The sequence below is a fragment of the Thermobia domestica genome, chromosome 3 (genome assembly GCF_964235325.1).
Source record: "Thermobia domestica chromosome 3, izTheDome1.hap1.1, whole genome shotgun sequence".
Classification (NCBI taxonomy): Eukaryota; Metazoa; Arthropoda; class Insecta; order Zygentoma; family Lepismatidae; genus Thermobia; species Thermobia domestica.
In genome coordinates this window covers 105,124,305-105,151,266 of record NC_137456.1, presented here as the reverse complement: position 1 = coordinate 105,151,266, position 26,962 = coordinate 105,124,305, and the positions used below count along the sequence as shown (strand labels likewise).

General features: G+C 34.8%; 1 protein-coding gene across 6 annotated transcripts in view; it reads left to right on the top strand.

Annotated features, from left to right (window-relative positions):
- The window catches only part of LOC145680637 (LIM domain only protein 3-like), a 435,720-nt gene that overhangs the window by 142,843 nt on the left and 265,915 nt on the right, over positions 1-26,962 (top strand). For 4 of the 6 annotated variants that reach the window (XM_081751334.1, XM_081751333.1, XM_081751330.1 and 1 more), the window contains exon 2: positions 7,132-7,156. The exons of 1 other annotated variant lie outside the window; for it this stretch is intronic. The gene's annotated coding sequence lies outside the window, so the exon portion shown is untranslated. The remainder of the gene's footprint in view (positions 1-7,131; positions 7,157-26,962) is intronic. One more of the 6 variants, XM_081751331.1, reaches the window with a different exon arrangement.

Here is a 26,962-nt window from a genome sequence, read left to right as displayed (position 1 = left end):
TGAGATTTCCAACTAGATCCACTCATCTTCCTCGATGTGTTCTAAGTCTTTTGTTGGACATAGCATGCTTGGTTTTCCTTCCTAAGATTGTTGCCAAATTTGTTCGTATTCTCGTTCATGTACATTTATATGGCTTATATTAAAAACCTGGTACTTACTACCAACGGAAAGTATTTTATGATGTGTAACGTTGAAAACCGGAAAATATTTTAATGTAATAATTGTTGAACTCATTGTTACGGTGTGAAATATTATGTGTTGGGCATAAAATTTGTAGTTCTCGTAACTCTTATTGTAAATATTTTAATAAAAGTAAAAGGACAAAAAACAAGTTTGGGAGAGGCACGATCCGTATTTAAGAATTCAAATCATTCGGTTCACCTTTGTGGTCCTGATGCAATCATGTTATATTCAGTTTGATTCGGGATGTGTAATCAAGCATAACTACTTATTTCGTATTTTCCCGTCTACTTTACTTATAAGAAACAGACTGAAAATAAACTTACAATAATTACTGATTTGATTTTTAACTACTTTATTTTGTTCCATTTAACTTCAGTAAACAACGAATAGTATTATTGATAAAACACAAAATTATTAGAGTTAAAATTACTTTATGTTTCTTTATTAGGTTTACTCTCAATTTGATAACCAACTGATATTATGTTATTCTTTTAAGACAACCTTCAACTCGCTGTTTTCCCCCTCGGTAAAGTCACGCCACATTTCCACACACAAATGAGAGAAAAAGACTGCAAAGTTTATGAAATAAAACTTTATACAAATGTTGAATATTTTATGGTGAAAAAAGGGGTCCTCAAATACGAGACCTCGCTCAACACTTTAGTATGTATTAAATTATTAAAGTGGAGAAATTAGCGGCCAGTTAATGGCATTTCCTGCCTTTTTAACCCATTCACCTCTTGAGATGAGAGGGAAAACCTAGAAAAAGAAGAGAAATTTCAACTCCACAAAAAGTTCTTCCCCTGTCTTTTTTTTTAATGAAAAAATTTCCTCCCCAAAGCCAAACCAAACCAACACGCTCAAAAAATCCAGTATATCTACAGTTTCCGGTCTGTTGAAAATGTAATCCGGAAATGTCTACAGATTTTGCTAAAATTTTTACTTTCGCTACAAAAGGTTAATTGCTCCTCCTCCTCTTTTTTACGTTCTTCTTGATTTCCTTTCTTCACCTCCTTCTCCTCCGGACCTCACCTGCTCTGCACTTAGTTCTTCATTGCTGCAAATATATTTCAGGTGTTTCCACGTTGATCTATAACTGTGCCCAAATAAATATTACTGGCAATTGACATTTAGTTTTCGGTTGTTGAAAGATTGTGCAATAGTATGGATAGAGTATGGAGCACATTTCTCTGTGAAGTCGTTGAGAGTTTGTTTTTCAAATTTCCTGAAAGACAAAATAACCTTCTATTCGGTTTAACAGTTGCAGATTCAAGTGTTAAGTAAGAGCATTGGAATCTTATAAATCGGGACTATGATTCTTACAACTGGTCGGTAGGCAACCAAACTAGCAACCTAAGATCACTGGTTGCAGAATCAAGTTATTGAATGTAGACTTTCATTACTCTCGGTTTCGTCACTGTTAGCTTGAAATATATTTGTCTTGTTTGTAGGCAACCAACATAACTATTAAAAGTTTTGGGTTGCATATAGGTAAGGGATAACAACATAACATTACTTCGTTGTGATTGTTTCTGATTTCAAAAGAACTCTTCGGAAGTATGAGAATCTTTGGATAATAACAAAACTATTTTTCACTTCATGATTGAATAAAGCTACAAACTTTGGATAAAATTGGACTGTAGCCAAGGTTTGAAATCAGTACATTATAAAATGTTTATTGAAATCAAGTAAGTGACTAAATTGTGAGGGGGGGTCAGCGCAGCTCAGGTGAACTTTGTAACACAGATCACTGAAATATCAATAGGAATTCGGATATAGAAATAATTATTCTTAGATCCTTTAGAACGCGCATACATGATTTCTCTGCCATACTGGACTCAATTAACAATTATTTTTTTTTATTAATGCAATAGTGTACGAACTCAACTATTGAAATTTCTTCTAACAGAGTACTGATAAGGTAATGTGTTCACTTGTAACAACTTCTCATACGTGTTCTGTTCGTAGTTAGTTCACCGTTATCACCTTTCGTAGGTTTTCAAGCTATTTCGTTTCCGTAGGTAGTTGACTTCCGTGTTTGCATATCATGCTTACTTTAGTCCTCTCTTGAAAGGAATTGTATAATATATTCACATACAAGAAGACTTCTGGTATGATGTCTACGTTTCACTTTTATTTCCGTAAACAGAGAATGGTTTGCATAGTTTGAATCAATTGTTAAAGAAATTTAGAAATTATTATGAACTGTGATGATTTCAGAAGATTACCCTAGGGAACTGCCACAATACAAAGAGTGAAAGTAGTACTAAAATACTGGTAAGTCATGTTTAGTAAGGTCGGAGATATGGGCCAGGGAATTTTCGCCCTGAAATTATGACTAATTATGAATTTTACTTTTGAAAGCTTTTGAATATAATAATAAAGATAATTGTAGAAGAAATGTACTTTCAAACGCTCTCCTACATCATAGTAAATACTTTGCAGTTCATTCCCCATGCGGTTATATCTCTGCGTCATACATGGGCTATTTTTATGTGAAATATTAAAAATCAGCAATCTACTGATTATTGAGAATTTTATGTGCATATATATATTGTGAAACCTTCCTTTTTTCATTCTAATAAACAACACTGGATACTAGTGCTGATAATGTAAAACAAACGCTTGAAACTACTTGTATGAGGACATCATCACTTTATTGGATGGATCGTATGATTAAATTTATAACTAGAATCAGCTATCTATCAGAAGGAGAATGAATTTTGTTTGTCGCAACCAATACGTACATAGAATCCTTTATATGAAGCTATTATGTCAATCATGATGTCAGTTATGTTAACCATTATGAATTGTAGATGTAATAGTTCTGTATATGTTGTACGTTTAGTGAGAGCGGGAAGAGAGAGAGAGAGAGAGAGAGAGAGAGAGGAACAGTGGACGAGAAGTTTCTCATCGTAATCCGCGGGAGTAAATCGGAAGCCAGGCTTTATTCCTCTATTACCTGGGAATCAATGAGGCACGGATTCCCGCCTAGTTACGTATCGCTCTCAAGGGAATTGCACGGGAGGGTCGTTTGTTTGGGAAGCGCCGGAAGAGTTCCAACGCACAGAAACTCAGAAAGAGGTACAAACCACACTAGAGTTGCAAACTCGGAACTTTTTTTCTTAGTAAAGTTCTACACATGGTACAGAAATGCCAATGATTTTATTCAAATTTTTGCATAGTGCTTTCACATAAACGAACACATTAAAAAAGGACGCGTTCATCAAAAACTAATTTCATTTTCTACTGGCCGTTTTAATTGACTAATTGAATTATTCTTGATTTACAAGGGTGTTTGATTCTATAATGGATTTAGTTTCTAGTATAATGCGATTGTCTGTTAACATTTGACAGCTGAATGACATTTAATATATATGTATATATGATTAAGATTGCCGTAATTGTCCTTTTGTAAATTATAACTTTAGGGACGATTCTAAGTTATACAGTTCTAAGTGCTAAGTTTCTGGAAACGAAATCAAGTTTTAGGAACAAAATTCCAATGAAGATTGGACACGAAAGATTAATTTTGAAACGATAGATAGAACAGCTTTCGGCTAATGACCTCATGTTCTACTGAAGATTACTATGAGTGTTTACTGTATTATTATCATTATACATTGAAGGTGAAGTCTAGCTAGCGTAGTCGGTAAGTAGTCTACAGCACGACCCAAGTTCGATTTCCAGAGGAGATTACTTTTTTCAGCTCTATCCTTGTCCTAAAGTGTCTCAGGTTATTTTAAAGGAGTGCCTCTGGGACCTGGTGGTAAAAACACTCAGCTCATTGTGCTCGATACAATACCTTTTGTACATACTAAAATCAAGAAACTATACAGTCTCACCTCTACATTGCTGAGCTACCTCGGACTGTTCGGAAGTAGAGCACCTTTTACATTTGTATTACTTTTAATATTGACTAACTACAAGATTGGATTGAAGTTTACCCTGTTTTTATTACTGACGTTACAAGAGACACATCTACTGCTTACAGAAGGACCCGAATCATTATTCGATCCATTATCAGGAAGTAACCTCAATGAGAATCGCATTACCTAGGTATTAGCCTGCACTATCTCTTAGCTACTTGACCAGAAGCCTTAATAATAATAATAATAATAATAATAATAATAATAATAATAATAATAATAATAATAATAATAATAATAATAATATGATATTTTAAAATAAAATATTTTTCAGGAAGCAGAAAGAGTGGTGGTTAAGACCGGGAATAAGAGTAGTTAGAACCAATGTACTGATCACATATGTACCAAGAGAAAGCTGTTTTGGCCAGTCGTGGATAATTTAGTTACTTCACTATTGCTTGACTTTGGTTGCGTAATGGCGGAACATATTTTCAGAATTTTACTTTAAACTTGTTAAAACCAGTTATATATTAATTCTGTTATTGTAATGATACTAACTAATTTTATAGGTTAAAGAATCTGCAGCCTTAACGTCATGGAACAAGGTACCATGATATTCTATGTTAACTGAAGCCAATTAGCACACCTCTCTTACCATATACATTATTCTTCTATCTTCTTCTTGGCCAATTTTAAGCCCTAAGCTTACTAGTCAACTCTCGTGGTTTAAATTGTTCACACAAGAAACGTATTCCTAGGAACCTCGATCTAATATAGAACTTCGTTTAGTGAGTAATACGTACTATTTTATATTTCTGTGCTATAAAAATTCCTCAACCATCAAGATTTTTGGTCTATTTACTTTAAGAATTTATTTTCCAACTTCTTTACAATATGAATATTTTTGTGAGTAAATTTCAAGTTTCACTTCTGGATAATAAAAGAGGTATAATTACTGTCCTTCTGCCACGCTTAACAGTTCAAACGGGCTATATTTATTTCACTTTATTTATTTTTGAATATATAAGTGAGTGTGGACGGCATTTTAACAACGTATTGAGTTTGCAACAGTGTCTGAGGTAAACTATGTACCAAGTTCCGCTGAACGCTCCGCCGATATGTATGAATGTGGCGGCGGGTCGGTCTGTAGAAAACTTTTGTTTTGTTGCTTGCAAGTGTGTGAAAATCATTGGTATGTATACGTTCTACCGAGGCAAGGGTTAGAGGTAGAGAGAGTGAGAGAGAGAGCGAGAGAGAGTTAGTGACCAGGGCAGGTTCATTCCTCTTAACCCTAGCCATTGTATCCCTGGAAAGATGACCAGTACACCACAAGCGGTAGAGTTGTTTCAGAGGGTGTATCTTTCTGTTAGTATGTGTGTGTGTGTGTGTGTGTGTGTGTGTGTGTATGTAGCTTGGTTGAAACCCATGGTCTCCCAAGCAAAGCAAATCGCGGAGTAACCGCAGGGAGAAGCAAGATGTGTAAAGGATAAATTACCCGTTGATCGAGTGCTCGGTTTCCCCGAATTAATCGACCAAATAATCGATTCGCTATTCATTGTTAGAATAAACTACCCTTTCGCTTTTTTCCTTCCTCACACCCTCAATTCATTTCTCGAATCTTCACTAGAAAGTATACTATTATTTTATCCACTGGAAAAAAAATCTCTTCTGTACCCACATTATTTTTCAGCTTCTTCTCTCCCTTCTTTAGTTTATCTTTGTCATAATTTTTCGTGATCATACAGGGCAGATAAATCTTTAAAGAAATAGTTTTATACTGAAGAGGCGTAGCAAAGTATGAGGGGGTATTTAAAAGTTTTAATTATCAGCATGAAAGAAAAAGTATACAATACTCACTGTAATTGATCAATGTTATTTTTTCTCCACGTAGTCTCCCTACAGAGTCACACAGTTTCCCCAGCATCAGATCACCCTTGAATGAGGGTCTCCCACTCGTGCCTCGTCTGTAAGGAACATGTGATCACTTTGAAAGTTCCGCTTCCACCTCACAACCATGTCATAAGATGAGCTTTCATTCCCATAGACAGCTTAAATTTTCGTCTTGATTTGTGATTTGATCTTCCTTGTTGCCCTTCAAATGGAGGAACTTTATGACACTTCGGCTTGCAATTTTGTTCATCATGCAGGTTGATGTCTTCTACAGGCCGTGGAAAAAATACTTCAGAAATACTTTTGATATTTGCTCAAGTATGTATAGAAATGACACTGATTATGCACAAAACGTTTCATGTAAATATCTATATCACTTCTTTATGATAATTAAAATTTTTGGATACCTCCTCGTATATACTTCAAATTTGGATACCTCCTCGTATATACTTCAAAAATCATTTTGTCACTAGTTTTAAATCTGGAATAGATTTTAAACTGACAAATGTTTTCCTAGGTATTAGGTAAATGTTGGGATGGTATCTTTATAATATCCTGGAAATTTTTCTTTCTTATATCCAGCATATATTCTTACATAAGAAAGGATCCTATATCCTTTCTTATATCCAGCTTTCTTATATCTTTCACTTAATTTATCTTCCCAATCAAAAATTGACTTTACCATCTTTAAGATTTAAAACATTTCAATCCCTGAGTGGTATTAGTTTTTTTCAAGTCCCATGGTTATGTGGGCTAGGCTAAAGAAGACGATGATGATGAAAAATCAAGCAAATGGTGGAATGAAGAAAGTGGGAGCAAACAGGAGAACCCCGAGGAAACCCACGGACACGGTAGTTGTCCACCACAAAGTTCATGTGGGATCGAACCAAGGACTCCATGCAACAGAGATTAACACCCTATCACTGAGCCACCGCGGATCCATGATTGCCATTCGTGTACTGACAAACTACAATGTCAGTGAATAATATTATGTTGAAATTTGTCAGTATCTTTACTATTTGTAAGTAAAATTTATGAAATGAAAAATATGAAAATAGTTCCAGGACTGTAATTAGTATTTTATTCGTCACATTGAATTCTGGAAAAAACAGATTAAATGGTAGAAAAATGTTAAATTCATAAATTTTTCTATATAAAATAATAATAACTTTATTCACTTTATTTTTAGGTTTCGCCTAACTTTGCAAGGGTAGGTAAGTACATATCAAAATTATTTATGATATTTGCAATATAATTTCATTGTTCTGTGCAATGTGTATATTTAGAGGCAGATAAGATCACTAGTATAGAAGGTATTAGTTTCTACTTAGTGGTAAAGGTAAATGTGTTTGCTTATTATTCAAACATCTGATTATATTTTGTCACCAGATTTCCTTCCTAATCTTTTATATTAACCATTTATTGCACGAATTAAGTTTGGCCGTGTTGAAATTATTTTTCTTCTTTCTTTGTTTATGGATTACGTAGATAAATGTAAATAATATCCAACAATATGATTTTTTTTATGTTTTTACTTCTGGGGTATCAAGTTACAGGATAGATGTCAATGGGTGTATTACATAAGTGAAAACAGAGTTTTGGAGTTGATGTCAGTAGAAACCATGTGGTATGGAAGATTATGAAACAGTTATTTTTTAATGTGCCCTTTAATAGAACAAAAAATGTTTTGTGGAAAAAATTACAAGCAACAAATGTGCAAGTTTTGTGTTTTCTATATGCTTTTTGGCGCTCTCTGACATTCTCTGTCCGACCTATGCCACTAGACGAAAACTGTGTGGTAGAGAGCTTAACTCCATTGGTGCCACATGGCATCGGCGTGCGCTATTCGCTAATGTACACATTTTAAGAATATCATTATTATCGTTATTGCTATCGTTTCACTATGATGCCAATTGGAATCAAAATGCTTTTTAGGGTTAACTTACTAAGTCTAAAATATATTTAAACATCAGCATATAGGCATAATAATTAAATCTTGTAGTATGTAAGAGGGTAACTAGTTTGTTTTGATATTACTTATTTTTGTTGATATTCAGCGTTCATTTTTGACCTTGAGGCCATACGAGAAGTGGATCTACACACCTTAACTTGAATCTAATTTGTATATTCACTCACAAGGGATTAAATCTTCTCCTGCATCAAAGAAGGATACGCTAATATTTAATCACGACAAAACTTTTGGTATTAAACTATTATTATTATTATTATTATTATTATTATTATTATTATTATTATTATTATTATTATTATTATTATTATTATTATTATTATTATTATTATTATTTCATATGAGACAACATCTTTCAACTATTTTCCGGCAGCTTCTCGTGAGTTAAAAAAGGACATTTTGCGTTAGTAAATAAATTCTGTTTTAAAAATGACAAATTTCAGCTCGTAAAGAATGGAGAAATGTTTGATTGCACAGCAAGCGATATAAACTTCCTATATATTGTTAAAAATTTGAATTCTTGATTGGCGCCACGTAGATTTTGAGGTGAACAAACACCATGTGCATCGGTTTTCTCGGGATTCACCCGTTTCCTTTTGTCATTTTTTTGCATCAATTTATTTATTGAGCTCCTCTGTGGCTAAGCGGTTAGCGTACGCGCCTTTCTCGCAGGAGACCCGGGTTCAATTTCCGGCGAAAGCTCATGTGGTTCGGATTCCACGTTAATCAGTAGGTCCACATCTCACATAGCCTCGCTGCTGAATGGGACGTAAAACTTAAAAATCAATCAATTTATTTATTATCATTATCACCGTTTCTCTTAGACTTGGTAGATAACACTAGAAATTTCATTTCATTTAAGGTTGTAATTTTTAGTGTTAGCATACGCGTAGTTATGACATGTGCCGAGTGTGCTTCTACACACCGTCATAAAAATTTGTCAAAGTCAACAAAGATATACATTTTCCAATATGTTTATTACCAATATACAGGGTGTCCCAGGAGGGAAGAGCAATACTTCGGAAAATGGTAGTATGGGAGATTCTAAACAAAAAAGTTCATATGAACATGGATCATAATTTCAGTGGTTTGAGAACTACAGGTTGTGAACAATTTTTGACTTTATATTACATATTGTTCACTCTGTAATTATTCATAGCGGATTTGAAAGATGATGAAATGGCTTTTGAAACAGTATACAACATGTGACAGTGGGGTCTTTGGAAGAGAAGTTATTGAGAGACATTTGGGAATGAGAGTTGCCATCCAATTCTTTAAATGATCTTAACTTTCCCAGATTTCCCTCAATAGCTTCCCCTCCAAAGATACCACTGCCACACGTTGCATACTGTTTGAAAAGCTATTCCACCACCTTTCAAATTCACTGTTTCATCTCTGTACAGTACATACAGGGTGAGCAATACGCAATAGAAAGTATAAAATGGTTTACAACCTATAGCTCTCAAACTGTTGTGATTAGGACATATGTTCGTTCATATGAATATTTATGCTTAGAATCACTCATACTATCATTTCTCAAAATATTGTTCCTTCCTCCTTGGACACCCTGTATATAGTATTATATTATTAGAATGGTTGATTTTTCTCCAATTGCCATGCATTCTAAATTTGTTTTACTTGTGTTTACTGAATTTACTGAAATAACGTTTCATCTGATTTTTTAATACATTTAAAACTAAATAAAATCAGAACATGTTCTAGTGAAAGGGTGTGTGGGTTTTAAGTTCTCTTTGTGCACATTCATATGAAAAGTTTTGGGTATGCCTATGAGTGGAAGCTATATGGTATAAAATGTTACAACTTCTTATGATTCTTTTGTTTTGGTTTATGTCACTATTTATAACTAGCAGTAATTACAACATAAGCACATCCAAGAGTATCCTTTAGGCAATTAGAATTTAATATAATTTTCAAGAACGCGTAGAAATTTCTTACGTTATAAAGTTGGTCAAAGAAAGAATAAGTTATCAATCTGGACTCAAGATAATAAATATAAGTGGTGTGATTGGAAAGTTTTAACACAGTTGGCAACACTGCTCAGGAGAAGTACATATAATCCACCCGTTAGCATGGAAGCGGTGGTTTGGTATGTCCTTGGTACATGTTGAAGCATTCACCGAGATATCTTTATTCAGTATGGCGTAGCAACCAGTTGAGTGCGAGCGTGTGTGTGTGTGTGTTGGCGGATTTTTAAGCGCACAAAGTAGATGAAAAATTGGAACAACGCGTTTGTGCGAAATTTTGTTTTAAAACTGGGAAATCTGCTTCGGAGACTTACAAACTCTTAAAAACAGCTTTTGGAGACAAATGTCTGAGCCGGTCAAACGTGTTTATCTGGTTTTACAGATTCAAAGATGGCCGCGAGTCAGTAGAGGATGACCTCCGGTCTGGCCGGCCTTCAACATCAAACACTAACGAAAACATTGCAAAGTTGGCGATTTAGTGCGCTCGAACCGTAGACTTACAATTAGGAAGATGGCTGAAGACCAGAATTTAAGTTTGTATGCGGTTCAGTCAATTTTAACTGATGATTTGAACATGCGTCAAGTGTCCTCGAAATTCATTCCAAAAGTGTTGTCACACGAACAGAAACAACACAGACTTGAAGTGTCCCAAGAATTGTTTAATAGAGCCGAAATGGACTCAGATTTCTTGAATTCCCCAGATTTGGCCCCGGCCGACTTCTACCTCTCTCCTAAATTAAAATTGTTATTGAAAAGGAAGAGATTTGACTCAATTGAGGACATTCAAGCAAATACGGAGAGAGTGCTTCACACCATCACGGAAAATAATTTTCAGGAATGCTTCCAGAAGTGGAAACACCGTTGGAATCGGTGTGTTTATTCAGGAGGGAACTACTTTGAAGGAGATCCATCACAATATCCTGCAAGTACTGCCATTTTTAAATTACAAGCCCAGTCTTAAAACTTTCCAATCACACCTCGTATCTTCTAATATCATTGGCTTAGTGTTCCAGTGCTCACCTCTGGTGCAAGAAATAACTGGTTCAATCTATGACCATGTGAGTTTGTGGTAGTCAAAATCGTGTCAATGAGTTTAGAGTTATTCAGTTTTTTCCACATTTTCATTCCATAATCATTTAGTAATCTCTTACTTCCATTAAGCATCCGTCTCCTTTGTCCTAAAGGCCATTATGCGTGGAACGTAAAATTAGAGATTTCATTTCTTTTTAATCTACAAAAAAAAAATCTTAACTTCAATACTACACCTTGGAATATTAATTAATGCATTTATATTTTAACAGATTGTATTATCACTATATATGCTAATGTTGAGACCCTAAGATTTTATTTTCTACAATATCATCATCATCATCATCATCATAGGTATTCTGCCCTTATAGGCAGGTCACTTGCCGCAGCTGAGAAGCTTCCATGCTCCACGGTCCTCCGCTAATCTCTTCGTCTTCACGTATGATCTTACTGCTTTTATAGTGTTTAGCATAGTATCGCAGTGTGTGAAAATTAAACAGCTATTATAACACAAAATGTGAATGAAAACTGTAATCATATCATATCCTCTTGTTTCTGCTTAAATTGGGAACTATGGATATTGAAACAAAAAAAAAAAGAAAATAAAAAAAAGAAAAAGAAAAAATACTCGTACCGACCGATTTTCTGCAGTAACCGGCCTTTAATAAGGTGATTGTTTATTAATACCTTCCTTTTTAGGCTTATAATAATTAACTAAAATTTCTTTTACTTGTCCTCTCAACCAACTAATCTTTGACAACAATAATACGAGTAATAATAACAAAAAAACAGTCTTTACGGACTTTTACTCGCAACTACTCTTTATTTTTGGCATGTTCTTATTTGAATTCTAACTCCAGTATCCATACTTTATTGTGGATCATAATCTATCGGCTAATGACGCATTTTCTTCCAAATATGCTTTGAAGTTATACTCTTGATGTCGGTTTTTATACTTTCATATGAAGAAGCTTTAAAATAGCTGTCCATTTGTCTTGGAAATGCGTGTTTAAGTTACAATGGAGAGATTATTTGAATTATTAAATTATATTGATTTATGCTTTATTTATTACTCATCTTTGAATAATTTACAACTTTCTTCAAACAGGTATTGAGCTGAGGTAGCAACGTTAATACATGCAAACGTTTTATATTTCTTTCTTTTTTTTAATCAATAAACAATTTTTGGTCGTTATTTAACAGAGGCAATCACTATATTGTATGGTTATTTCGAGTAAAGATTTAAAACAAAATTACTTACACATCACTTCACATATGTACCGTGTCATGCGAAAACGAACTAAGCGCCACTTTCATACTTTTAAGAAAATTACGTTTAAAGGTTGATGTCCAGCATTAAGGTAGCCGTAATCTAAAGTGAAATTATGTTTCTTTTTTTGGAAAGGTGTTGGTTTTCCTCTCTTTTCGATTGTGCAAAACGTTCTAATGCTTATCAGGAACCACTCGTCGCATTTACGTGGATTTTCAAAATTTGGCGCTTAGTTCACTTTTGCATAACACGGTACATATTACCAGTGAGTATGAATCAATATGCACTGACAGCTAGCATAATTTGAAATCAAATTCCTAACAAACTGAGAAACCTAACTACGTCACTGAAAATCGTAGTGAGTCAACACACGACACTAAAGAAGAATATATCGTTCGATTTCTCATTGGAACTTTTTATATTTTTCTAACCATCTAACAAGTGAAACGTAATAAACCCTTTACCTGTGTTCCATAGTAAGAAATATTGCTAAGCTATAAGTAACATATGGCTGACCTTACATTATATGAAGAATTCTAAGTTGTTATACGACTTTGATACGAATCTTGTGATGTCAGCACATTTTTGTTTCTGGCATTTTTACTAGGAATCATAGCTTAGTTGAATAGCGCTCGTTTTTGGTATCAGAGGCCACGGTTCGGACCCTGCTATATGCTTTTGAGGTAGACAACATCAAATCCTTGGGTTTTCTTTGACTTCTCCCATTACTTCCCACGTTATCATCTAACCAATTATTTTATAATCATTCAGTCATTAACCACCAATCACTTTTAGCCTACAAAACACATTCATGGTACGTAAATCTGAAAGATTTCATGTTATTTCTGGCTTTCTAGAACGGGCGTGTCTTTTTTTTTTTGCTAATTTCACTAGATTCCCAACTATTTTATGGTGATGCAAACACTGAAATAATTGTTGCACGTCGGGAATTGAACTCACATACATTAACATCTTTCTAAATCCTAATAAACTTGATAATGATGGTTGAGAATTACTATATAATTTCCTACCCTGAAAAGAACATTGTTTTCCCACCTATCTCACGGTTTATGTTTTCACATAGTCTCTCTCTCTTTCCCGATAATCGATTGATTTGTCCTGGAAGGGTAATTTATTACCCCCGGAATGATGGTGGTCGCGGTTTACCCCAGGCCGTCCTTATCGGTTACACACGCCTGGGCAAGCAAGCAGGATACTGTAACTGGAAAGCGCGCGAAAAGATCTGAGCGAATGAAAGTGTACGAGAAGAGGCGTGAATTAGAGTCGAACACGCAAACCGGTTTAGGTTTCTATAGCCATGGTATTCGACTATCATCGTTAACAAATACCCACTCATTTCCTGCCTCTTTCTTCTCCTTGCTCTTTGGTCTAAGAGTGGTTGTTGTTGCTAGTGTTTTGAGCAATTCTTCCCGCCCCTACTTCTAGTCTATGTTAAGTTCTTATCAAGGACTTAAATATAGTTTTTTTTTCTTCCTTTGCTTTTTTTACAAGAGTTTGCGGAGTACGTGGGAAAAATTCAGGGACCCACACAGGAAGCAAGTTTCATTTAATCTCTTAATTAATCGCTCGAGAAAAGTCTACATTAGTTTCTTCTTCTTCTCTTTAGTTTACGAAACCTTGCTGCACGACCATTCTTTTTCTCTAGTGTTGTTTTAGTATTTAAAAAAAGAAAACGTATTTCGTGACAGAATGCTACCCAACTCCATTATGTGATAGCAAGTGGAACAAACTTATAGAAACAATGTTCATGTGTAAGAGTTTTTCCCAAATGATGGAGGTATCTTCACTACCAAAGCTCTAATCTTATTGTTTTATAAGAGTTTATTTAATACTCTTTTACTGGACTTAAAATACTTGATCGTACAACGTAATGCGTTAGCTAAACATATCGTGTATAAGCGTTTTCTGTTTGGTGATCGGTTACCACGAGTATTTATTTATAGATGCTATCTCATTTAAACACAAACTTTACTGTCCTTTCTGTTTAAATAATAGTATGAATTGATTCCTCGAGGATAGCTCGTATTAGGTACAGCTGGTGAGAGTGTATCCTTTGATGCTTTATTAGAACTATATTGCAGACTTATAAGATATGCTATTCATAAATATCGGAAGACTTATAGAACGGCTATGTCTATCTGGCTGTTGGCTGTTGGGGACAGGTATCAGAGCAAGAACAATTAGTGTTTCTAGAAGTATTTATCGGGAATCGATTCAAAGTTTCGAGAATAGATTCCATCTCATCCGTTAATCCCCTTCTCAAGCCAGAAGTGAAATAAAATAATTATTTCCGGTTTCGACGGTGATCGCCGTAGAACAAACATTGTAACAGATAGCGACAAGCTGTTTTCTGAAATCAATTCAGCGTCTCAAGAAAACCAGCCATGTTTAACCGCATCCTTGTACTAAAAATAAAAAGTAGAAGATATGTATTTTTATCTTCTGTTTCAATATTGGTTACCATCAACAACTACAATGTGTAAGAAAACAATACATTCAAACTTGTGTAAGAAAAGAGTCTCTGGCGTAATCTTTGAATTCAATAGAAACCCAACAGAAGCTTGAATCAAATAAAGCATCTGAAAACATTTATTCTAAACGTATTTGAAAATGTTAATATGATTTACGAGGGTTTAGGGTTTAGATTTCTGGGCTGTCGGTATCTAAGACCATTTAGCCCGTCACGTTCGAGGAATGACGTCCCTCGGCCAGCACACAATCCGGGGAAAGGGAAGAAAGAAAGGATTGGGGAAGGAAGGAGGCGGCCTGAGGACCTATAAGTTAGGTACCACCCCGGGATTTGCCTGGTGTGAATGAGGAAAACCCAGGGAAACCTCATTCAGGGTAGCTGGCCTGAAAAAGCGTCTTTCGCTTTTCGACCGAGTGCCCCCACCGGGAATCGAACAAGGGACCGCTCGCACCAATGGCGAGAGCTTTAGCGACTACGCTACGCGGAACCACAATATGATTTACGAAACCAATTTCTCGTCGAATATTAAATGTTCGATGTCTTTGCCCATAACATTGTCCCCTCTTAAAGAAAATTAATAGTAAATTTTCCTATAGATAAAAAAGTATCTTTATCATTGTAGCCATTTTTTTAATGAAAGAATCTTTCTTCATTGTTTCGGCAAGTCTTTCTTATAAAGTACAAAAATCATTTAATGAATATTTTACAAATTTATATCTAATATCGAATTGAAGTTTAACAAGTTTTGTTCCATTTTTTCTAGCAATTTTCCTTTAAATGACAATTAACGATTTTTTTTTTGGTAGACGCATGACTATCCAAATCCTATCTTTCATGCTTGATGACCAGTGGCGTAGCACACTTTTACGGGCCCCTTCGCAAAGTATAGAGAAGGGGCCATAGTTGTAAAGCCGATAGAAGTAAGATTGAAGTTCTACTTCTTTAAATCTTTATTCATAGAAAGACTTCGGGGCCCCCTATACCTCGGGGCCACGTGGGGACAGCTGCTACGTCACTGTTGATGACTTAAACAAAGATCTGCATACTACAAATATTTCTCATGCTTACTAATAAGTCATGCCAAGTTTGGTCAAGATCAGTAAATTATATAAATCACACAACATATACACCGACCGACCAAAACATTACGGTCACCAACTATTTTTTGAACGAACTCGTTGAGATGACGTAAGAGCCACGAGGCATTACAGAACTACTCAACAGACAGTGACAGGAATTTTACTCAATCACCCAGTGTGTTTCTTTTGCAAAGAATGTAGAAGTCCGGCGATATGTCAGAGTTATATGAGGGCAGATTGTGTTGGCCAAACAGATGGAAACGACAATTTCAGAAACAGTTCGACTTGTCGGATGTTCGCGAGATGCTGCGGTTAGAGTCTTCCAAATCTCGAAAAGGAGCGGTAAAACCAGTACCGAGTGATAAGGCGTGGAGCTGCTACGCCTCATTAAAGATTCATACAACAGGAAAGGGTACAAACTGACACAAATAACAACAGACTTTAACAGTGGACAAGACACTGGTGTGTCTCAGCAGTGTTAGATATAGGCTTCCACAGCCGACTTTCACTCATGTACTAATGTTAACCGAACGGCATAGTCGATTACCTCTGGAATGAGCATGTTCCTATCGTTATTGGAAAGTAGATCAATGACAGATCGTTGCAGGTATAAATCACTATACTGCTTTCATCATATCGATGACAGGTCAGAATACGTCGTTTTCCAGCAATACAGTTGTTTGAGACGTGCGAAGTTGGGCGATAACCGGTAGTGGCTTTATTATGGATAGGAAATCTTCTCATGGTCGTCTGTAGACACGGTAGTGCATGCGGAGGCCACTGTGATGGGTTCTAGCTATCGGTAGATCATTGCAGATCATGTACGTTTATTAATGTGACACGTATTTCCGCCTGACAATGATATCTTTCAGCAAAATAACATTCCTTGTCACAAGGTTAAAGATGTTCTGCAGTGCTCCGAAAAGGACAATTGCGAATTTCAATGGCCGCAATAGTTCTCAAGCGCACCAGATCATAACTTAATTGAAAACTGTGAGATGCCATTGAACGTTAGATCCGACTTGTGCTTAAGGATATGATACGCTATGCATCCAGACATCTACTAAGCCCTCTTTGCTTCAATGCCAAATCCTATTGCTGCAGTCCTAGGAGACAAAAGTAAATATGTCTGATATTAGACAGGTCAATGTATATATTTCATGTGATTGATTTTTGTTTAGCTAACTCTAATGAAGGACGAGAAAGATTTATTAAAATTTACGTTTTAGTAAATTAACGCCAATAGTCTCCAGATTTTGTCTTATATTTTCACAACTATCAAAATAGTAAATGAAAGTACCACAATTATTGTTTCTTTTTAGGTTTTAAGCATTTAACACTATTATGAAAATTCATTTAGATCCTACACTATTAACTTAATTACCTTCTATAGTATGTGCGATAATCATACTTATATCAATTTAGACCACTCTTTTGATATCGTCCATTGTTTAAATACTATTTTGAATAAAGAAAAAAGATTTCTTGTTTGTTTAAGTTTAACATCTCTTTCCATCTGGAAGACTATATAAAACATGAAATCTGAAACATAGTTTAAGAGGAATCGGTATCTAACGCACCGTAAAGCATTGCAACTTTTTGAGGCAATCTCACTGGGAATCTAATTCTAATTAAAAGCGCGCGCTAAACACTAGAACTAACGAGGGAGACAAAAAAAATCAAGAATTTGCAGATAAATATGAGGTGTGTTCAAAAAGTATCTAACCTTTTGTTGACAAAAATAAATTTATTGATTTGGGAATCCGAAATACTAATCATCTTCAAAGTAGTCTCCTTGATAATGCACACACTTCTCAAACTCTTCCTTCATTGTCGAAAATATTTCTGGAAAGCAGTTTTGGAATGGTGAGCAAACCGTTCCGTTGAATTCCTCATAATTTCTTCTCTTGACTTAAATCAGGTAGATTTTAGTGACATTTTCAGCTTGGAAAAATAAACCAAAAGTCATACGGAGCCATGTCGGCTGAGTAAGGAACCTGATCATACAGAGGAATATTGTGCTTGGCAATGAAAGCCTGAATCAAATTTCGTGGAAATTCTCCTCATGCCCAAAATTGAGTATACCGATCCGATTGAAAAGTTTCCGTTTGGGTATGGCCAAGCTTTTGGCAAAATTTGATATCACTACCCAATTTAAAAAAAAAAAAACAAAAAAACTGAAATCTGACGACCGTCCACTACACACCTTCACTCGTTAGCCGACTGCCAGTGATTGACGCTTTATGCAGGCGGAAAAAAAATGCGACTGCGCATGAGTGTCCCCTCTACATCTATACTGACGAAAGTCTCCCGCGCTTCTTTGATTTACGTGGAGAAAAATAAGGTTCGATACTTTTTGAACACACCTCGCATATTAATATTATTTTACTTAATATTTAATTATATTTTTTTCTGTAATCAAGAAAAACTGAAATAAGCATTTATTGATGTGTACTATTACCATTGTGGATGTATTATATTGTGGATAATTGTGTATAAAATTTGGTGCTTGTTTTTAACATGACAGTACATAACATAGAATAACATACATCTTCCGTGTTTTGCTAGTAATAATATTTACAATCTTGCTTTTGGCAAATAATTAATTTGTTATCTTCTAATAATTACAATTTATTATTTTTTCTTTTGCCTGTTTGTTTAATTTCTGAATTACTCTGTAAAGATAAACAAAATAGATGATCGAAAAATAACAAACAAATCTTTTCAATATTTCATCAAATGAAGGCATCATTAAGTTTTTTTCTAATAATCTCCTCCCCTTTGCTTCCCTCTACCACCTTGCTTACTCCGTCACATGGATAAAGACATCAACGTGCAACAGCTCCATATAACTGCAACCACAAGCTTTTATTCCCTCTTCGCCCCACCAGCAATTTCTCCCTCTCTCCACTCATTTCCACTCCCTACCACTTCCCCAAAACCGTTTCTGCACTCCTCCCATCTTGTCATAAGGGCTAATGAATCGTAATTGAGCTAATAAGAGCGGATTCCCCGCCTACCTATCCTCCACACCCTGGTGTACACAAATGCCTGCTATATATGTGTGTCGAGGTGTATCTACTGTATATGCATAGAACATAACAGAGACAAACACCTGTCCGGTAACAGCTGTTCTAACCTATTCAAACCGCCACCTAAAGCATTCTAACTATAGTGTTTCCGAGGTCATTAGTGGATGATCGATACGGAGATCCCTCCCACTTCCTTCAAACCCAGCTAGTTTCTTCTGCCGTCTTTTCATGGAAAACAGTCATCTAACCTCACTTCAAGAGGATAATGTCTGTTTCTTTCCCACAATGCAAAGCAACTACAGCTGTAAGTGTAATTTCTGATAATTTTTTCTTTTTTTCTTTTTTTTTACCAGACATAAACAAGATGTCTGCTTACAAATTGGCACACGACAGAGAATCTATAAAAAGCTCTGTAAACAAATTTCTGCGTGTCTAGAGACACTTATAGTAAACATATATTTACGATAATAGAATAAGTGTTTATGAAAAAGTTCGTTATGCTCATTACATTATATTATTTGATATCTAATTACTAGAAGAAAATAAACTAGATTTTTGACAATAAAGTTTTGAGAAAATTTGTGATTGATATTAGGTTATCACACAGTTAAATGAAGAAATCACAATCCCTGGCTCACGATGTGTATTTGTCACCGGATATAATATACAAAATAAAAGACATCTAAAATGAGTAAGATATGTCATTCACATTGAAAATTCATGAACGATGTCTAGCATACATAGTTTCATTTGCAGAGCCTATGGAAAATTAATCTTTGAGTATATCAATATTTTGCATATAAATTATACGAAATTTCCTTTTTAATGGTGCAGTAACAATATTTCTAATCAATGTACCTATAACTAACTGATTCAGATATTAAGCAAGTCATTTATATACCAACTCATAACTACTTGCATTTGCATGGCAGAGTAGATACTTTATTATTAATAGGGATTCTTACTTTATATACCCGCTAGTGGAAACAACTATTATGTAAGAAATATTTATTCTATGACAGTCATTCTCTTCTTTATATCATTAACTCACAAAATATTTCAAATGAACTGCCAACAAAAGAACAGCATTAGGATTCTTTGTTTCCATACATCTTGGCAAATTCTATACATACATATAATAATTGGTGTTAAATAATAGCAATAACAAAAAACTTTAAATATGAGATTAGAAAAAAAGTATAAAACCAATCTATAGATTTTATAAACCTAAATTAAAAATGGCATGCTTGAGGGTAACGGTTTTCATGTGTAGTTTTCAAAAAATCAACAAAAGCCTAATTTTATGGAGTTAAAATATATGCCTGTCATTCGTGGCTAACAATACCAGTTCTATAACTTGTCACATAATACTAAAATATAACCCATTAGTACATTAATTTTAATAATTATAATAGTACTAAAATGTACCCCATTAACTAAAATATATTCCCATCAGGACCTTCATTACGACACTGGCAATATATATAGCGTTAGTGCTATTGAAATCTTCGTTTATACTCCTGGTGGGAATCAATCTATCCCCTGTGACACAACCATGAATGGATCGAGTTGTTCTAGTACGAAGTCACAAACTCAATACATGTTCAGAAAGCAGGTTTGAGTGATCAGTCAGTCAGGATGTAGTAAGTTGATGAACAGAATCGAATGAAAGTACACCGGAAAGAACACACAAATTCTAGTGACTCTTCTTTATTCTGGGATATTCTACACATTTAGTTGCGGAAAACAATAATACATTTGAGCTCGGCGTTGTGAATGAACGCACCATACACAGTTGGTTTGTGAAATTTTGTTCTGGTGACACAATATTGAAATATAAGTTCCATGACCATCAACCACCAGTATATTCTGATGAGTTCTCTTCAGAAACTCGCTTCAGGATCTCTCTTCAGAAAAGTGTTCGTGGAATTGCTCCACGGTATCGATAAAGTGAAGAAGTTATAGTCATAAATGCTATATAACCTGATATCGGCGAACAAGAATTGTTATCTGGAGATGTGCAGTTCTTTGAGTGTATGGAATAACTGGGAAGGTTTCCTACATCAAATTGCCACTTCTGATTTTTTTAATTGATATGCTATGACAATCGTAAACTAGCAAGATAGAGGTTTGACCGTGATCAATATCCACGATGGTTTTTCGAAACTATCTCTTCATCCAAGAAAGGTTATGTTATTGGTATGGTGATGCATGATAGAGGTGATCCATTATGTCCTTCTCTGTCGTAGCAAAACTATCACTATGGCTCGTTAAAGTGTTTAACGTTATGGGATGCACAATAAATTTATCAACAAGGATCCAGCAGGGATCAACAGATATAATGTGCTCATATTGAATATTCACATACCACACAATCGACGGTCTTCACGAGCGGCAGCATGAAATCTTTCCTTACCCAACGTAAGTATATCCTAATAATTAACATGCCTTCTGGAATCTCGATCAACTTTTTGCAGGAAGAAATTTTCTTCATGACCATACGGTTCTAAGTCAGTTCTGAACTTCGTCGCATAGCAGATTCCAGACTTATGGATGAACGATGCCAAAAGTATATTATTAGAGCCAAAGACTAGATTGACTAACCAGAAATTCTAAGTTTCATTTTTTAGTTTTAGTTGGATATGGAATAACAACAACAATAGTAACCTGTTCTAGGCTAATGTACCTACAGTGTTACTATTCTTGTTGTTAAATACCCTTCCACCAGACAGATACCCTTTCATTCTCGAATATGTTAGTGATGAATATGGCATTTTACATGTGTTATGTATGTATATAGATAAGTCGAAGACTGGTTACAAGGCTCCACTTTTGGTCTACTCATGGCAACGTAGAAGAGTAGGATAAACTCGATACACACCATTCCTTTAATATTTACATTTGCCTTATTCTCAAATATCACAATAATATATTCATAAAATATTTTAACAACAACGATACGTCAAAGTTTATTACCAAGTTAAGATTGTAAGAGCGTATTGGCTAGTCTTAAGGTAAATAACTATTTTTCAGAATTACGAAACATTCATCATCTTCATAGGTATTCTGCCATTATTAGCAGGTTGCTTGCTGCAACTGAGAAGCTTCCACGTCCAACGGTTTTCCGCCAACCTCTTTGTCTTCACGTACGATTATCTGTTTCGATATCGTCCTTTAATTGCAATCTCTTTCGCTCCCTCCCTCTCCTTCCTCACACCATACGTTCTAGCACATCCCTCATGATACAGTGTCTTGTTATCCAATGTCCCAACCAGTTTCTCTTCCTCTTCTTAATAATATTTAAAAATTGTCCTTTTCCACCATTTCTAACACCCTCTCATTCATTTTCCGCTCGACACAGCTAATTCTACCCACTCTTCTCCACACCCACATTTCGAAAGCTTCCAGTCGTTTCTCATCATTTTTGCGTAATGTCAATGTTTCAGACCCATACAGCACAATACTCCAAACGAAGCACTTTATGAGTTTTATCCTCAACTCTTTATTCAAGGTATATTTATTCAAAATAGAATCTTCTTTCTCTTAAAGACTTATTTTGCCATTCCTATCCTTGCTTTTATTTCACGTTCACGCTTCATATTATCACTAATAATACTGCCCAGGTACTCAAAACTAGATACCTTTTCTATTTTCTCCCCTCTTACTTCTACATTTAACATCGACTCCTTCTTTCCAATTACCATGGTTTCTGTCTTTGTAACATTTATTTTCTTTCCATATTCTTCACAACCCTTCTTCAAGTTTTTTAACATCTTGAAGTAAAGAATTTGTCGAAGAGGCTGAATACATGATAAATACGAATCATTTGGTGAGTTCTTGTAAAACATGTTCAAAAAAATATCATTCATATGAATAAGTGAATATACCTAACCAAATGAAACTGTTAAACCTTCTTTGTGAAGATAAATTTAACTTTTCATAAAAGGTAAAGAGACATGGTAGCTTAAATTCAATTATCTATAGCCTTTTAGGATTTAGTTTCTCTTTCAATCATAAAGAATAGAAATGAAGACGACAAAGTAGGAATGAAACTTGGAAAAAGACAGAAATTTAGAGGAAAAGGATAGGAAAAGAGAGAAAGAATGAGGGACAATATATAAGTTCACTAAAAAGGAAAAAGGGGGAAAAAGGAAATACGAACATGGTTCTTTCTAAGCTAAATAGCTGTCCATCCTCTGGGAATCCAAAAGAAGGGCAAAAACGTCAAAAGACATTACTTGGGTATTGCTCTTTTGCCTTTTATTATTATTATTATTACTATTATTATTATGAAAGGGCATTATTTCAAGATTTAAGTTCAGGTAAAAGGGTCTAGAACTAGCTAAAGGAAGGGGAAACTAGGAAACAAAAATTTTATATCTCGAAAATGATTGGCCTTTCTTTTGTAGGCATCTTTTATTTCGTCTTTTCGTCCGTCTTCCTTAAGTATATATATATATATATATATATATATATATATATATATATATATATATATATATATATATATATATATATGACGTGTGTTTGTAAGTATAAGTATGTGTGCCTTTCTTGTTCTCTCATTTAAATCCTACCTTCTGGGCAGTCCAATACAAAATGGACCCAAGTTTTTATTTTCCAATTTTATATTTTATATATATGTATATAATCTTTTCATTATTCTTCTGTTTCTTTTGTGTCTGTCCTTCTTCCTGTCTAATATCCAATTCCCTTTTTTTCCCTATTTGTGTCCGTGAAAGAAAGAACGAATGGTAGATTGAGAATATATGAGGAATGAGTGGAGGCTAGTGCACATACATAGAAGTATAAAGAAAAATGTGGAGTGGGTATATATATATATATATATATATATATATATATATATATATATATATATATATATATATAAGTTAAAGATACATAGAACTGGCAGAAGAAAGAGACACGTTGCTTGAGGGACTCTAAAATGGACCGAAAAGGGAATTGGGGCAAGTTATACAAGGGTCTAGAAGAGAGAAAGAGAAGTAGTAGAGGGGGGAAATGCCCTTGTACAAATTTAAAAGCCAATTTACGACGGGGAATGGTACTTGCTTATAGGGGAGGAGATATTGTATATATAGATATATATATATATATATATATATATATATATATATATATATATATAAACATATAGAAAGCAAGCAATGATAGGAAATAGATAGGGGGATGGAAGGGAGGAACGGATTCAGTTGCTGAGGGTAAACGTTTAACAGAAGGATCTATTATAAACTTAGATCCCTCTAGGGACAGATCTGTGTTATTTCCTTTATATTATTTTGAAAGACAGTATGTTTCGTATTTCCTTTGTCCAAACACATACACAATATAAAAGAAACAAATTATATATATATATATATATCATTTATTTATAACTATGTACGGCATATGCTTTCCTCTACATATATTATGTCCGTATGCCAATTTATTAATATATGAGAAACTTGAAAGCCTTCAAAGAATTTTGTTTTCGTAGAAATTAATTGACTTACATAATACGGCACATGTTTTTGTATTTTAAATTGTATGGACTACTTTATATTATACGAGAATAAGTCCATAAGTATGTGCACTTTTGTACTAATCATCTGTTCTAATCATTGTTCTTTGTACTTCTTTATGCGTTCGCAAGCAGATAGATGACACCATTGTGTTTACTTCTTACAGGTTTCAGCTTTATCGCTTCTTTATGCTTTGTGTTGTTGCGAAGTTATTATGGCTGTGCGACTGTCCGTTTGCATTACTAAAGAACACCAATGAAGATTCATTTCAAAGTAGGTTCACTTTCGTTAGCATGATGGTCAGTAGGTACTGATATTTCGTCACAGATTGCGCATGTGCTTTTAGTGAATTGTTTTGGGACCAAACTCGCGCAGATATTCTATTCTTTTCTGTGCTTCACTCTTTTTCAACCGCTTTGAAACTTTTTTCAATCCACTGGTAAACATTTGGCCGTAGGGAAATGTTTCCTCCATATTATAATGAAAATCTTCTATATATATATATATATATATATATATATATATATATATATATATATATATATATATATATATATATATATATATTTCAGCTTCTGGTACACCTTCAGAACACAGGAAACGGATTACGAAACACAGTTCGTCTGTGGTGCAAACAAACAGTATGTTTACTTCGTGATAGCGCAAGACCAACTGAAGTGATACGCCAAAACCTACCAGACGATAATGCCATCTATTGGCTTGCGAGCACAGAAAACCGTATAGCCAATCTATAGACGATTAGAACAAAAGCGCACGCATTTATTGACTTACCCTTATAGTTCTTAGTTAAAATTTTGAGAGCGTACTTACTTTCTTCCATTCTACGTGCATGATCTTTCCACCTGAGCCTTCTACACTTAAGGGGTAATGTCCGTGTTTGGGGTCGGAATTTTCGATTTTTGGAAAGTAGCATTTTCAGAATCTACAGTCTTTGAAGTTTTATTGCTGGAAGTTCCATGTTTGTACGACATGAGATTCCCTTCAAGGAATGCAAATTATTGTATGTTTCCGTTGTATTTTCCAGGCTTAAAAATATCTATTTTCTGTTTCGACGTTCATTTCAGCTTGTTGGATCATCCCAATCTTCTGTAATGATGTAGTAAATATATTTTTGCTTTATTGTTCCAAAAAAAAAAAAAAAAATACACAGATCATTTGGCTTACTGTTGTTTACTGTTCTGAGTTCACAGTTCTTCGTTTTCCTTATTAGTCTGTGTTAGTAAACTTAGTGCCAAAGGAATTGGTTACTTTCCCATAATAATCCTCTAAGTTATCAGGAAAGACCTTGGCAACCTGAGGAGATGCAGAAAACAGTGTTGCCAACTTACTCTCATAAATATTTAACTGACGAGAAACCAACGCATAAGCTTTGTCCCAAAGGAGAAAATTTTGGTGTTGGTATAACAGATCTCAAGCAACTGAAGAACATTATGAAGGGGTAAGCATTCATTGCGTGCTGCAGTGATGGATGCTATCAAACCTATCTACAGAGCCCTTTTGGGAAAATGATTGTATGGGAAAACACAGAACCCCAATGAAAGTTTCAAGGCACTGATTTGGCAACGATGCCTAAAAACTAAATTTGCGTGCTCAAAAATCTTACAAATTTCAGTGTATGCTGCTGTTCTGTGTGTTACTAGTGGCCGTGAAAGCAAGAACTTGTGTTCTGGAAAAGATTGAAATTTCAAGCGGTAACTACACCTCTAACCTACTGCGAGACATGGACAGAAAGTGTATAACGAAACCTGAGTTGGCAATCCTGAAGCTTACCAAGGAGTCAAAAATGAAGAAAAGAAGATATCGGAAGGCTGAAGAAGACATTGCTGAAGACGAAGAATATGGTTATGGTGCTTTATGAATGTTGTTGTTCTCCTTATTGATGAAAAGCCATTGTAAATTTTAAACTTTTAATTTCTCGAAGTTGCATTTTTGGACATTCATGTACCATTTTCTCACAAACTATTAATGCTAAAGTAGCCAAATTTTGCACAAATCTTAGTCATATATACCTCTATTTACAGAACAAGAATTACATCATAGTTCCTTTATTTCTCTCAATTACTGTCTGGTGAATATAAGAAATCACATTAATAGCATTCTTCGAATTATTTAAAAAATAACTATTAGCTTTGTATGCAACCTAGAAAAATAATCCTAGTTCAGTAGCATTACCAGCTAGTGCAGGGTGCTTGGTATAAAAATTAAATGAATCCCTTCAGTAGTTTCCAAGAAAAAGGTACGAACTTGTTTAGGGCTGTGCTAAAAATTTGAGCCTATGCCATATGCGTAAGAGGGAGTTTCAGGGGGGGAGAATTGACACGGAGACGCAGAACTACTATACACATCTACCGAACAAAAATTAAACCTCTGCGAGCAATAGCAAAGTGTTGGTTGGCAAATTTCTCGTAAGCAGCTAAAAACACGGACTCTAACACGGCATAGGTAGGTTACATGCGTAAATCATGTAGTTTTGACAGCGTACGACTGTATGCAACATCCTGCAGCAATCATATAACTGTAAATGTACGTTTTATAACACTTTCCGCGTAAGTGTTCCATCTATGCGCATTTTCCTTATGAAACTTAGAATTGTACAGCGGGGGACACTTCTAAATGGTACAC